Source organism: Poecilia mexicana, unplaced genomic scaffold (genome assembly GCF_051168715.1).
Source record: "Poecilia mexicana isolate PSO_F unplaced genomic scaffold, ASM5116871v1 scaffold_14, whole genome shotgun sequence".
Lineage (NCBI taxonomy): Eukaryota > Metazoa > Chordata > Actinopteri > Cyprinodontiformes > Poeciliidae > Poecilia > Poecilia mexicana.
In genome coordinates this window covers 29,263,789-29,279,506 of record NW_028263383.1, presented here as the reverse complement: position 1 = coordinate 29,279,506, position 15,718 = coordinate 29,263,789, and positions in this window count along the sequence as shown.

Below are 15,718 nucleotides of genomic sequence, written 5' to 3'. Positions count from 1 at the left end.
CTCCTTCCTCCTCTCCCTCCTCTTCCTCTGCTCTGCTCAGATAACCAGCAGCTCCTCTGCTCTCCAGCCCGAGCGGCGCTTATCGGTGCTAAACACGCCGCCCCTGGGAAGCTAATTACTGCGCTGGCTTTCTGCCGCTCGGCTAATAACACGAGGGCTGAAGAAGAGCTCAGCCCGAACTTCTCTCTGCTTCTCTGACTTCGGTTCGTCTCAGTCCAGAACAAAAACGGAAAGAAACTGGCCTTCATGTTAAAGTCACAGCCAGATATTTTATAAATTCAGTCGGGAAAACATAGAAAGCTTCAAAGGAGGATTAAAAATCTGTTGTGTTTTTTTTTCTTCTTTTTTTTTTGCAGAATCATCACTTTAAAGGGGCAGAAACGTGTAAAATTGACTCTTTTAAAATCTTCCCATTATGTCATAAAGTTTTTCTCTCATCGATTCTTTCATTCTTTTCTAAGAAATCCTTTAATCTCCATGGCAACCATTCAGCTGGTTGGACTTAACCCCCTTCCCCCTTGCCTTTGACACACAACTCCTCATCCACTCGGCTCCTTCAGACTAGCCAGCAGCAATTAGCAAACAGCTGCTGAGCTCATTATAGAAGCTGCTGCTCAGAGCCACACTGGTGAAAACGTTGTTAAAGGGTTAATAGAGGAGCCATGTTGGGATGACTTCCTAGAGGTGCAGCTTCAGAAAGAGCAGGAGTTTCTTAAAGAGACAGAGGCCCAATTTAATCAATTAAATCAGGGAGTTAAATTTCTTTTAAATATCTGATGTGTGTAGCATTTTTATAACAATTGGAGGTCACATAGTTTGTTTATTATGCTATAAAATGGCTCCATGTGCCTTTAAAACGCATAAGACATACGTTTTAAGACATTATAGCAAATAGTGTTGAAAATAAGACCTAAGATTTCTGCACCAGCTGAAGTTTTGAAGGGAAATAAGCAGCTTAATTGGTCTGGAAAGCTTGTTGTGTGAAGACTGAGTGGTTTGTCTTATTGTAAGCAGGAAGTTTATCTGTGGATCTGTGGCCAGTTCTTCTCTGCCTGCTCTGATCCTCATGACTTGTTTGCTGACAAACTCTCTGAATCTTCAGACGTGGGTTTTGTTTTCACCTCAATGAGGCCAAACGAGGTCCGGCATGCTGACGCTGAGGAGAACCGAACCCAGTCAGAGGAAACCGGTGATTTATGGTGAGTTAAACTGTTAGAGCAGTTGGCCGGTACAGTCCAGTTCAGACCGGTTCTGGCGGAAACACCGAGAGCAGACACGATTCATTGATCTGTTTTCCTTCCAGATGAAAACATGAAACATGTCAACAGAGAAAGAGATCAGAACGACTCCGAGGAGCAGGAATTCACAAGTTTCTGCATGTATGCGATGATTTAAGATATGAAAGATCCAAGATATCAGGAAATTAAAGATGGAATCAATTATGTTTGCTGTTCAGACCAACGTCACAGATTTGACCTTTAACAGTTTCCATTCAGGCTATCTGGAAATGAACCGGCCGCACCTTTCAGATCCAGACCAAATAATTATTTTTACCTGATGCAGCGTCCTGAAATCATCCACCCAGCATTGACTTCTGCTGATTTCACAGCAACTTTTATTATTTTCTGTAAAATAAACATGTAAAGAAAACAAACCAGAATCAGAATTTACCTTTATTGATCCCCGATTGGAAATCAGTCATTTTGTGGACGACCTGCTCCAATCTAAAGTGTTAAATTTTATTGATAAAAAAAAAAATTCTAAAGCAAGTGTAGAAGCATAAGTAACCTAATTCTGACCTAAATATTAAACAAATAAAATAAAGAAGCATTACAAGAATTCAGACCCGGATGCAAGAAACAAAATACATACATATAAATAAACACAAATAAATAAATAATAAAAAATTTAAGATTTAAATTAATTTAAAAGTAAATAAATCACATAACAATATGCATACAATTTTTAAAAATAAATAAATGTATAATAAAATACTAATAAATATAAAAAATAAAATATAATTAATTAACAATGAAAATACTTTCCAGGTTGCCTGTCATTATTTACAGCGTGGGGTAAATAAGTTCATCAAAGTGAAAACTTCTCTGAGGATGTGATGGTGAAGATCTCATTAGTAGATGGTACAGAGAACACCTGAACACATACACACCTACACACACACACACACACACACACACACACGCACACACACAGCTGATGGGAAGCTGCTGGATAATTCATGCTTCTGAGGTGAAGCGGTAATTTCCAGGGGTGCCGGTGTCTCTGAGCTCAGCGGCTCATCATGAATGATTAAAACCTAAATAATATTCATATCTTTCACTCATAAATACAACCCAGGCTTAATTCAATCCCACACAGACTACAGGAGGCAGAGAGGAAGAAATTCAGCCCAGATTATTAATCCCTCATCAGGACCGACCGGCTCTGAAGACGGAAGCAGAGGAAACTCCTCCAGAGTTCAACTGTTATTATTATTATTATTATTATTATTATTATTATTATTATTATTATTATTATTGAGTCAAGAATGCATTAGATTATAAAACATGTACATGTGGTTTATGTGAATAGAGCCAAATTTAATAAATCAGAATATAATCCATATTCTAATGACTCATGGTGAATCACGGCCATTGAACACAGAAAAAAGGATATTAATGGGAAAAAACAGAAAGATTTTGAGATTAATCTTTGATTTGTTCTGGAAAAAAAATAAAATAAACATTTGAAACTCAGAAAATTCCAAATTTTGTCTTGCAAATTTTTTTGACTTTTCAAGCTCAGAAATGTCCTAGTCTTTTCTAAAAAATAAAAAAAAAGAAAACTTTTGAACTCAGAAATTTTAAACATTAAATTTCTCCAGCAGTCCAAAGTTTAATCCATTCAGCAGCTTTCAGCCTGAATCTGTTTCCTCCTGTTCAAACCAAAGTTATTAACTAATGAAGTAACAAAAACTGATTTGAGAAAACATTTTCATTATCTGAAATAGAAACAATGAGGAAAAACTAAAGCTCACTTGAACTGTATCATATGTTTATAACACTAACTAAAACATACTGAAGTTATATAATATCCTTTGTTTTTGTGCTTATGAATTTATTTATTAGCCTTTTGAACTGGTGTGAATTTTTTTTCCCCACACAAGCGGTTTACATAGCTGTCGGTAAATCACGGCGCTCATTTTCCTCATGGTGGCTATGCTATGCTATGCTATGCTATGCTACACTATACTATGCTATGCTATGCTATGCTATGCTACACTAAGCTATGCTGTGCTATGATATGCTAGTCCACAAAATGACAACAGCAAAAGTTTGGAGGAAACTTCAGAGTTGTTCAACAAAATTTTTATTTATTTTTTATCAAGTCATGTAAATCGAAGTTTATGTTATCACAACAATTTAATCTTTATGATTTTTGCACTTAAAATGTAACCAGTGTAAAAACAATCTAAACCTAAGTCATATTTAAATAACAATAACTGATAAAAACTAGCAAACAAATTTAGACTAACTGAACAAAATGAAAGTGAACTATAGTAAAAAACCTCAAAACTATTCTAACACTGGTTTGGATTTAAAGTTTCAGGATCAGCTGAGCAGCAGAAACAACATGATCACCGGCCGTCGCTCAGCGCCTGTTTTCAGTTTTCAGTTTTCCACCTGTGAGTTCTAGTTTCCCCTCAGACGGCGCCGAGCGGTTCGGGTCAGGCTGGTTCTGCGCTGACTCCCTGCCGCAGCGCCTTACAGCTTCCTTCAGACAGGAGGATTCCCCATCTTCCAAACATCCATGGAGGAATGAGTCTGTAATAGTAAAACCGGGTTTAATGGATGAGTTTGTTTGTGTTGTTGGTTCTGACCCACATTCGCTGCTGGTCTGCCTCAGAGGACTTGGCTTTGCTTCCCGCGCGGCTTCGCTCCGTCTGGTCTCCTCAAACAAAAGGCCGTTCCTGTAAACAGAGCCATATGCTCTCCAAGCAGCACTTTCCGTTCCACTGGCTACAGAAACAAAAAGATCTGATCTTGTTTTACAACCAGATTCCTGCATTTCTTGATTCAAATCTTTGTTTTTGATTCGTTTCTTCCACTCATCAGTGACTTAGCCTGTCCTGTTTATTAATAACCAGATTTAACAAATAAAAGTGGTAAAAATCATTGATGGAGTCGTTTACTAACTAATTACTGCGTGTCCAGGATTTCTTTTTAAAGCGTTAAATGAAGTTTGGCAGCAGATCTTAATAAAACAGCATAAATGAATCATTTCCTGTTTTTCTGCATGTAGGACACCAAGTGGCCATGGGCACCAAAACATCAGGTTGGAGAAAAATTCACTGAAATGAATCATAGCAACAACATATTTGAATAAAAACGTGCCGAGCATGTTAATAGACACAACGATGTCAGAAGGTAGCCAGAACATTATTTCACATGCAGTTATTCACAACTGAAGCAACACTGTTGCTTTGAAAACATGATAAGTGCAGAAGTTACGTCTGTTCTGCTCCGGACGTTAAATAAAGTTAAAGTTTGCTCATCTTAAATTCAGCTTAATGTAAAAAAGTTCTGGTTTCAATAAACTGCTAACAGCGACACCCACCCAGGCGTTTTAACAGCTGAGTGCAGTTATTTAATTTTTTTTAATTTTTTTTTTTTTTTTTTTTTTTTATAAAGTGAGCCTAAATTTGTTGTAATTTTTCTTCTCTAAAATGGATTTTAAAAAACACTCCAGTTCAAATGTAGCAACTTTTTTTATTATTTTATTCCAATTGGATAAAAATGATAAATGTGGGTATTTCAAAAAATAATCTAAAATCAATCGTAGACGTGTTAAAATACATTTATTAAGTTTAGTGAGTAAAAACACAACAGAAATCCTGTTTTTGTTTTACCCGTTCCACAGGAAAAACACCAGTTTTTTTTGTTTTTTTAATAAAACTTCTGCAAATTTGCTTCAGTTTCGCTCAGCTGCATCAATCTTTGCACAGGTGGACCTGTAGTTTCCAAACGTTTGTAGTTGTAGTTATGATATTAATACATCATTTATATATTCTGTGATGCAGAGATAAATTCTGGTGCAGAACAAAAAAAAAATCCAAATTATTTTGTGTTTCTTCCTCATTTCCTCTGAAACTGAAGCAGCTGCTGATGTTTACTCGTCTGACGGATTCTCAGCTTCATCTTTATACCAACATTATTGAAACAGAGCTGGTAATTGCTGAGGAAACTAAATCATGTTTGTGATTTTAGCCACATCCTTCAGAAAAGCAGGGCTTGATGTTTCCAGAAGGATTCGTCCTTCAGCTGCTCTGTTAGCGCCCGTCACAGTTATGATGTTACGATGCTGAGAAACGACCCGTCAATAATTCACACCCACTTACATGACGACTGGGACTCATCGAATATTAACGAGCCTCATCATCTGTCTGGGTGTTTATAGGGTGTGAAAACTTCCGCTGCCTTCCTGTTTCAGGTTATTTTCTACTCACTTTGTTTAAATAGAAATAAAACGCGTAACCTTGTTAAGGGTCATACCAGAGCCATTTTGCTATGAAATTTAAGACAGAAAACTGTAAATATGGAGGATGGCTGGAGGATTCTGCAGCAAAACAATGAATCAAAGCAAAATAATGAAATTTCTGGGGGTTTTGTGGCTCTTGGCCGCAGCTTTGTGCTTTTCCTGCTGCAGACGTTCTGCTATGTTAACCCTGTACTGCCAAGTTAAACTATTTTTAGCACAGAAGCACCTAGCCGCATGAGCTAGTGGTAAAAACAAAATTTATCCAGCCCTTTAAATTTACTTAAAAGGCTCAACGACAAACAACAATCACTTCCCCTCCTCCAGCCAAGCCAACGATGACGTGCACGGGAAAGCTCTCGTAAATGTAGACACACACACTTACACACGCACACAAACACACACGCAACACAAGAATGTTGAAAAATGTTCAACTTTTATCACTATAAATTTTTGAGTTGGGGAACAGCAGCCCAACAGAAGCACGGTGGTGGCAGCATCATGATGTGGGCTGTTTTGCTCCAGGAGGGACCGGTGCACTTCATGAACCGAACAACATGAGAACAACAAGAGAGAAAACTAGGTGGAAGCTATTGAAGCAAAACGTTTGATCTGAGTCAGACAGTTCAACGATAAATCTGCCAAATTCTGACGAGATCAATGAAAATATTGGAAATTAATTTCTCTGGTCTTCAGCAGACACCTCTGTTATTTTGATTTGATTAAGTGTGAGGATATCGTTCCTGTTCCAGATGTTCTCCAGCTGTGCAGAGACGTACAGATGTCATTTTCTTCTGCTCATTTATTTTAATCTTAATGCTCGTTCCTCCTCTTTAATCCTCATTAGTTTTATTGTTTGTGAAATCCTTTAATCGGTCTGCAGCGTTGTTGGACGCATTGTGCAGCCGTTTGCGGGGAGGTTGTCATTAGTGACGCAGGGATTTATGTAACCATTAATTTGACTGTTTTAAGCAGAGTGTTTTAATTGCCTGGGAAAGATTTTCCAGCTGCTGAGAGGAGAAGAAAGCGGCGTGAGATGGCAGCTGCTGGCGCTTCGCTCGGCTTCGTGAGAGCTGGACAGGAAACCGGAGTTTTCTCTGCTTCTCTGACACAACCACTCGTTCATGTTCTCAATAATTAAATCTGGTTTGACTCTGAAAAACTACCGTCAAAACAATTTCAGTTCATATGTGTTCTGACTGAAGGGGGTGAATATTTATCTTACTTATCAGTGAAACATTTCCTCAAAAACATTCAGAGCAGCTGAATTTTTGGATTATGATAAAAAAAATTAACACATTAAACTGTGAAATAACTGTACTAATCAGCTGAAGCTGCATAATTACATATTGCATAGAAAAACATAAACATTTCAGAGTTTGATATTAAATTAGACAAAATGTTTCTGTTTTCCAGTCGGTTGGGACAAACTAAATGTTTCGTACTTGCTAAATACCAGAATAACATAACATGTCATTATAAAGTCTAACTTATATATCAGAATTAGCTGAAATGCTACAGTTAGCTAAAATGTCGTCACTATGTTGGCTAACATCAACTTATTTCATTCTGTGTCAGGTTTAGCTTATATATCAAAATTAGTTCAAATGCTAATGCTATTAGCATTTCAGCTAATATTAAACCCACTGACTGAAATGCATTTAAAACTTCAAACAGAAACATTTAATAGTGAAACAGCTTTACGACGCCTCCAGTGGAGTCCTGCGTGGTTAACAAGTTCAGTTGGAGTTTTAATCATTTAGTTTGTTAAATAAATATTTAGTTTGAAGCTATTTCGTTTATAAACAAAAATACTTAGCTTGCTAGTTAAATATTTAAACTTTGACATTTATAAATGTATGAATAAAATGGAGAAAATATGATTTTGAAAAACGAACCACCATTTTTTCTCTTATGACTAAATGAACCAAATTATTTCTGTAGATCTCTGACAGGTTGAGGCCTCAGCAGTGAAGCTGCAGCCGCAGCCGACCAGGTCGTCACCATCAGATGTTTCTAAAGGCATCCTGAACTTTTTCCTCCTCCATTTCTTCTTCCTGCGTGTTTAATTTCAGCTTGCATAGCTAAATCTGACTCTCTAAATCTAATCTGATTTCACGTCGGACCTTTAGATTTACTTGTCAAACGGGTGCGTTCAGCCCTCCCTGTAGTGTTTATGCACAAATCAGGTGTTTGTTTAGCAGAGGTAAGTGGCTGCGGGGCGTTAGAGGTCATGATTTGTCAGAAATCATGACAAGCTGAGAGAGTTAAAGACGTCGTCGCGGCGCATCGGCTGGGTTTGCTGTGCAGGATGAAAGGAGGAAAGCGTTTGCTGGTGAGATTGCGGCGCTGCACAGCGCAGGGATTAGGCCAGCCTTGAATTTAAAGGGGGGGTGGGGGGTTTGCCTACAGGGGGTGGCATGTTGCTATTTATGGAGAGAGCTGCATAAACTGAAGCTTTGTGTCTTGCAGGCATTGACTCAAGAAGAAGAAAAAAATACCGCAGTGCAATTATGCATGAAGATGAAATGAGCTCAGATGGGTTTTTTTCTTCCACCTACTCGTCTGTTTCATTCATCAGGAAGAAAACAAAGAATCAGGAGAATACAGCTTAATTTGCTGCCTGATTACAAACACTCATCAGCTGTTGTTGTCAGGTTCCACTTCCTGGTTCTGAATCAGCACCATTGTTTCAGGAAATGATGGGAACCTGTAGCGGCTCATTTTCAGCGTTTTTACCTTCAGGAGCCTCTGAGCTTTCATCCAGCAGGATCCCAGTCTGAGCGCAGAGAAACCAGTTACACACCAGCAGGGCAGACTGGTGAGGCAGGCAGAGGGTTCTGATCCAAATGGTTCGGACAGCATGGCACCAGACCCGATTCCCAACACTGATACTGGATTCAGAGAGGACCAAACCTCACAGGTGACGCTGCGTAGCAACAGTTTCACTTTTTAAGGAGCTTTAAAGTGAGGATAGTAAAATTATCCATTTTCCCAAGATCACAATGTTTACTGTTTATGGATGGATGGATCCATAAACATCAGTCCGTCCGTCCGTCTATGATTAATAATCTGTTTTTTCTCTGAATCAGACGAAACCAGTTAGCTTTAGCCTAGCGTCTCTTAAACTGTTGAGTCTGGTCAATAATTTACTGCACTGTTCCTTTCACTTTGAATTAAAATATTATTATAAAGTGTCACTCGTTCTGTCTTGTCTTCCCAATGTGAGAAACACTGAATAAAGAACAAAACTACACACACACACACACGCGCACACACACACACATACACACGCATACACACACACACACACACGCACGCACGCACGCACGCACGCACGCACGCACGCACACAGAGTTCATGTTAATGTGAAATATTTATGTTCACAGCTCCTGTTCAGATTCAGTGAACATTATTTTTACTGTCACTGTTCTAACAGATGGATTTGATCCAGTGTAAGTTTTGGTTTCTAAATAGTTTTACCTGAATTTGTTTATTTATTGAAGCACTTAAACTTTAGTTTTCATATTTTTATTTTCACTCTGAAGCACCGTGTGAATGCTGATGGAGAGAGGATCTGTGAAAGTACAATTTACAATTCAGCTAATTCCTGCGTGTGAAGTTACATAAATACATTTTCATTCAATGAAACATGGAAAGTAGTTCAGTTGTTCAAGTTTCAGTTCTAATTCAGTCATTGCAGCGAACAGCTGAAATAATGATTAATATTTCAGCGTTAAAGTGGAAGCAAATTAAATGAATGGGATCCAGAATCAGATCCGGACCTTTGGGAAAGTTTAGTTCTGACTCTTCCTCAGGTAGAATCAGTGAATCACAGTGAGGAAAACTGCAGAACCTGAACGGCCAAAAGAACCAGGATAGTTTCTAGACTGGGAACCCAAATGTCTCAGATGATCGTCAGTATTCACTGGACTCTGATCATACAGCCATGCAGGACGATCCGGGTCCAGATCCAGGTCCGGGTCCAGATCCGTGTCCAGGTCCTGGTCCAGGTCCGGGTCCAGATCCAGGTCCAGATCCAGGTCCAGGTCCAGGTCCTGGTCCAGGTCCGGGTCCAGGTCCTGGTCCTGGTCCAGGTCCGGGTCCAGATCCAGGTCCAGATCCAGGTCCAGGTCTGGGTCCAGGTCCTGGTCCTGGTCCTGGTCCTGATCCAGGTCTGGGTCCAGATCCAGGTCCAGGTCCAGATCCAGGTCCAGGTCTGGGTCCAGGTCCTGGTCCTGGTCCTGGTCCAGGTCCAGGTCCGGGTCCAGATCCAGGTCCAGATCCAGGTCCAGGTCTGGGTCCAGGTCCTGGTCCTGGTCCTGGTCCAGCACGGTCGTAAGCAGCTGCAGTAACATGAAACCATATTCACGACTCTCTGAGCTTCTTCCATAGAAGGTCAGCATGTGTTGCTTTGAGGCTTATTATTATGACCAGGGGGAGATAAACGCTTTAATAATAATTCCCCTGGTGATTCTCCTTTTCTTAAAAATTAATGCTGTTGCTTCTCTTCCTTCAGTAAATAGGCGGTTAATTTTTAATTCCTCCTTTGTGCATTATTAAAGGCATAATGAGCCGGTTCCGTGTTTCTCATTGATTTGGTTCATTTAGTGGCTGTATTTAGACCAGAGGAGGAGGATCTTCATCTGAATCTGACTGGACCAGAACCGGACCTGACAGAGCAGAAACCGGCTGCCAGTGAAACAGACATGAGGATTGTTCATCATGTCGCTTTATTTCCACAGGAGTAATTAATAATTTCATCTATAAGCCCCGGCTTATCCCCCCCTTGATTTAACACTAAATGACTGTAATTACTGCGTATTATGCTGTTAATGGAGCCGATTCATTCAAATCGACTGATTTAAGGGTTAATCAGCTGCCATGAAGAAGACGGCCCACACACCCTGTCTGTGTGCAGAGACGGGTCACTTCTAACAAGCTGTTGGTGTTTGTCATTTATTTCATTTAAAAGTGGTTAAAGGTACTCGGTGGGGAACATGAAGACACTTTTTACCCAGAGCGCTTAGAGTGCAGAGTAAAGTTTATTTTTTTTAAAAATCCAAACATTGTCTGGAAAATGTAAAACGTGGATAAATGCCTGCAGCTGAATAAACCAGTGACTGACTGATATGAAGCCCAGAAAAGGTGACGCAGATCATATTTGGTTTCTGAAGAAGACGAGAACAAGACGCCATGTTGGTTAAGACCTTTGGCCTGGTCCTGACTAAAGCCTCTTCTCCATGGAAAAGAGTGTCTCTGGCTGGTTAAGGTCTGGTTGGGCTGCCTCCTCCTCCTCCACGGGTGATGAACGGTTTGGACCTCAAGGCCATGGAGTCATAGATCTGCAGCATGCCGCGCTTACTATGATTTCAATAGATGAGTTCAGTCTGCTGCCAGGTCCAAGTTTTACCCCCTCTGAGGTGGTTCTAAGAAACAATGTCTGCAAACGGATCTGGAACCGGAGGATCCGGCAGAGGTGGCGCCTGAGGCTTCAGAGGACTCTCTGTTGACTCTTAACGGTTTAATTACCGACCGGTCTCCGCTGCAGACACAGAAACTATTGTGCCCAAAACGAGAGCAGCTGTTAGTTTGTGGCATCGATGTGAGTCACGCAGCTAGTTTATCTGCCGCCACGCACACTTTGGCTGCAGGAGGTCATTTAAATAAACACTAATTAGCATTATTCGTACGGAGCTCCACTCCTGCAGCAGCGTCAGAGTCCTGATGAGCTCCTGGAAACACGGCTGCAGCTGCAGGTGAACCTCCTGCATGCAGACAGCGCCGCTTCACTGCGTCACGCTGTTAGTCAAACCAATCAACAGTTTGAGCTACAGTTGAATAATTAAATGAATTCTCATGTGTTTGTGAGCATTCAGGAGTCGATGCTGCTCAGCGGTGTTTAATGGGACCAGCGGCTCAAACTGGAAACCATAATGAGAAACGATTCATCATTTAATGCCGGTGGCCTGTCACACTGTGGACCGCAGCAGCAGCGCCTGATGCTCCAGGAAACATTTCAGCTCCCATGTCCAGAGTAATGCTACCTGTGCTGCAGACGGTTAGCATAGAGATGAATGGAGCAGTGATGCATTGTGGTTACTGATCTAAACAATCTGAGCAGGATGAAAGGTTCATGAGGAGCAAAAGGAGGATTATTAACAAACAAACACATTATTTCTGCTTCATACATGTTTTAATGTAGCTACTGATTTGAGCAGTTTTTTCCATATTCAGTAATAATCTCTCTGAAATATCAAAGTGGGAATCAAAGTCTGTCAGTGAAAAAGGCAGTGTAATTGGATCATTTTGTTTTATTGGTTGTCTTTAGTTTTTACTTACTAAACCTGGGACTTTAACAACGTTAACTTTCAAGAATTAATCAGTTCGATTTGAACACATTTTTGTGTGTTTCCAGTATTTCCGTAAATCTGATGCACAGTGACATCACTAACAGCGATGAATGACGAATCGTCTCCTCTGGTCCCACTGGGTTTTCATTTCTGCTTCTAGCCGATCTGATTGGACCCTTGGTCAGACTATTGTTGTGTTCAAATTGTGCTAAAACCAGTTAGCCTATCAGCGAAGTTATGCTAGCCTTAAATAGCATCTCAATGGTAACGTAGCAGTTAAAGCTAATGTTAGCTTCCACAGTCATATTTCTAAAGAAGTTCCATAAATGATCAGGACTTCCTGAAACTTTGATCAGACTCTTTAATCTGATGGTAAAAGAATCTGAAGAACAGATTTAAAACTTTAAATGTCTTTGTTATTCAGCTCATATCAGTATTTATTCAATAATTTAGCTGCAAAAATGGTTTTTGAATTGAAACTGGGGCTGTGTAGCATGTAATTTTGATTAAAATTTCTATTGAGTTTCACCACTACTATTTACATTTTTCTTCTGAAATATCTGCATTACATTGAATTGTGTAAATACAAGGTTTGGCCAGCAGATGGCGGCGTTAAAAAGTTGTCTCTGCTAGTTAGAGATCATGTTTGTCATAAAGACGGTGTGATTTTCTGAAGGTCATCAACTGGTTGAAATATATTGGCAGAAATAAAATGTGAAGTAGTCAGTGTTTCTTAAAGAGCCGGTGCAGAAAACCTGACGAAGACGCCACACTAACAGCTTGTGGACTATTTTTAATAAGTGTGCCAAGAAAGCCAAAGGAGAAGAAAGTCTGTGACTATAATCCATTGTGGGAATCCTTTAATAAGCTCCATGTTTGATTTAATTAGGACCTCTGTGTGTTTTTGTAAAGTAATTCATGACGTTTCTCTCTTGTATTTATATGATTGAGTTTAATTGCTGCTACCTGCTTGATGTCTGCCATTTATTTCCTGTTCCGTTGATTTGTGCTTCCTCAGATTGTCTCCTGTTTTCTAAATTAGCCAGCTGTACTGAAATTACCTCTGATAATTTGCTAATGTGATGTCAGCGTGTTGTCACTTAGCCGCTCCTCAGAAAGCAGCCTCGCTCTACACACTCGGCTACAAACCAACATCTGAATGCAGCTGCAGGAAGGGAATGTCTGCAGATTAGATTGCAGACAGAAATACAATAATGTCATGAATAACCTCGTGATGGTCCAATATTCCACCTGATAATCTGAGTTTAATGTCGTTTGCTTCCATGAAAGCAGTTTTAGGAAAGATTCAGATGTGATTTACACCACCGTCTGAGTTTTTCATGACTTTTTTTATGACTTGTAAGTTTGCAGAAATGAACACAAAGCGTATAAACTATGGGAGTTACCAACAGTCTGCTGAGTTTTACTAGGAAATGCTTTGCTGCTATATAACTGAGATGGTTTTTTTACGGTAGAAAACATCATTTACAATCACATCCAGTCTGACTAAACCAAAGACTGAATCTACGTTTTGATCATTGTTTTGCTTTTTGTCATAATATCCTTGTTTCTGTCATTTCTCCAGCTGCTCCTTTGCTCTGTTGACTGCTGGTTGCTTTCACCTGCTTCCCATCAGCAGTTAGAGATATGCCCCATTTCACCAGTAATAATAATATTTGTATTTATTGTATGCACTATCTATAACTGTCTCTTCTAAATTCAACACATCCTTGACAGAAAAAACAATTTTTTTTAAATGTAGGAAGTTAGGGAGTTAAGATGAAGCAAAATGGGATTAACACATCAGCAAATTCACCTGATCAGCAAAAAGGAGAGAGAGGGTTTTGGAGTGGCCTACTCAAAGTCCAGACTTAAATGAAAGACTGTGAGGGGAGCTTATACCAGTTCAAGAAAGGGTCCAAATTCCTCCACAGAGAAATTAAAGACTTGTTTTTTTATGTTCTGAAGAATATTTGTCTGCATTCGCATCAGTCCAGTTCAGTCCGCTTTAATCCCACTCAAGTCCATTTGTCTAGAAAGTCCGGTTCGGTTGGTGAGGTGTGAATGTTAATCGACCTCTGACCTCTGGTCCTGCAAACCTCGGTCTGGGTTCAGTTGAAGTGAACTCTGGTTCGGTTTGAATGTATATATAAACGCCAAGTGGAGCAGAGATGGTTCCAAAAGCAGGAAGTGGACTATGGCATTCTGGGTAAATACAAGCAAAACAATCATGTTAGCCTAGCGCTAGCAGCAGAAATGACTCATGGTTTTTAACCAAAGACTAAAGAGAAATCCTCCAACCGCTAAAATCACCGCACCATTTCTGTTTCCATTTGGTGAAGAAGGAAGTTTTTGTGTTTTTTCCTTCAGTGGTTCTTGGTGCAGCGCCCCCACTGGTGAGGAGGGGAACAAGTTGGTTTGACTGAGCAGAGAGAAAGAGAACCACAGCAGCTGATGATGGAGGAGATGATGAAGTTCTGGTTCCGTAGTTTACCAGAAAACACCCTAAGTGTGAGAAAACCCCAATAAATCTCTGAGGGGAATGAATACTTTTTCGTGATGAACTGTGACGTCACAAACAGTTGACAGAAGCTCCTGTCTGACCAACAAACCCTGATAAAAGCGCGTTAACGTCGGTAGCGCAGGACGCAGTAGGCTAACAAAGGCAAGATGAAGCAGATGTAACCTTTCGGCGCTGCTCTGTTGGGACAGAAAGGTGGGCTGCATACAAACAGGTTAACCTTCTGAAGTCACATGGTGTTGTTGTTCAGCAGCTCCACAGTGAATCATAGCGTGAGTCACACTCAGCACAATAATGATGCCTTTCATTCTCCCTCAGCCCACCTTCGCCTGTCACAGAGCAACCGAGAGCATGGCGCATGAAAGGCTGGAGTTCAGAACGATGGATGGAGGAGGTGCTGCAGCGACGCTCACCGCAGGGACGCCACACTTCAGCCATCACATCTGAGGCAACAGATTTAACAGTCTGGCCTTGAGCCGGGCGTTAGGGAGGCTAACCCACAGAGGCTGGGTCACACCTAGAACAGGAGCTTCAGGAGCTACTGAGGAAACCATGAGGTCATCAGACTGCTGGCTTATTTCAAAAACTCACGCTGATATTAGATGTTATTAACGCGATGAACTTAAAGAGAGCAGCCCCACCACACTACGACTTTGTGAGTTCACTTTATTTCTGTTAGATTTGATGATTCTGGCTTAACGCCGGTAAAACAAATCAGAATTCAGATTCTCTCAGAAAGTGTTAATATTTCATCTGACCAAAATCAAGATGCTCTAAGAGAAAGTTGAATGGAAGGACAAAATGTGACAGAAACATGTGGAGGAGGAGCAGAGATAACTGCAACCTCCAGAGGACTGGATGTTGCGCTCGCTCAAGAGTTTGGGACAAAATGGCAGAAGATGAACAAATTCCTTTGGCTGAGAGACCAGAGACAAAACCTGGTCAAAACAACGTCATAACCAGCTGGTTTAGCTCTTAACTTTCTTATGGAGGATATCAGTGGCCATGTTGGGAAAGACCATAGCATAGTCTACCAGACCAAACCAAACCATAGCAAAGATTACTATAGCATATCTTACTACAGCATAGCGTAACCTGCCGCTAGCTGTAAAGCAGCAGAGAGAAGTCTCTCTCCCTCCTCTCCACACTAACTGAGGTTCTTGTATTTTTCTGAGGTCCGACTTCATTCAGCCGCCTCGGCGATCCTGACCCAGAGTGGAGGGGGGGACTCGGTGAAAATGTTTCCCTCAGCAGGTCTGTAACATCACATCTCCTGGGCTGTATCAAAAGCTACATGCCATCACCAGAA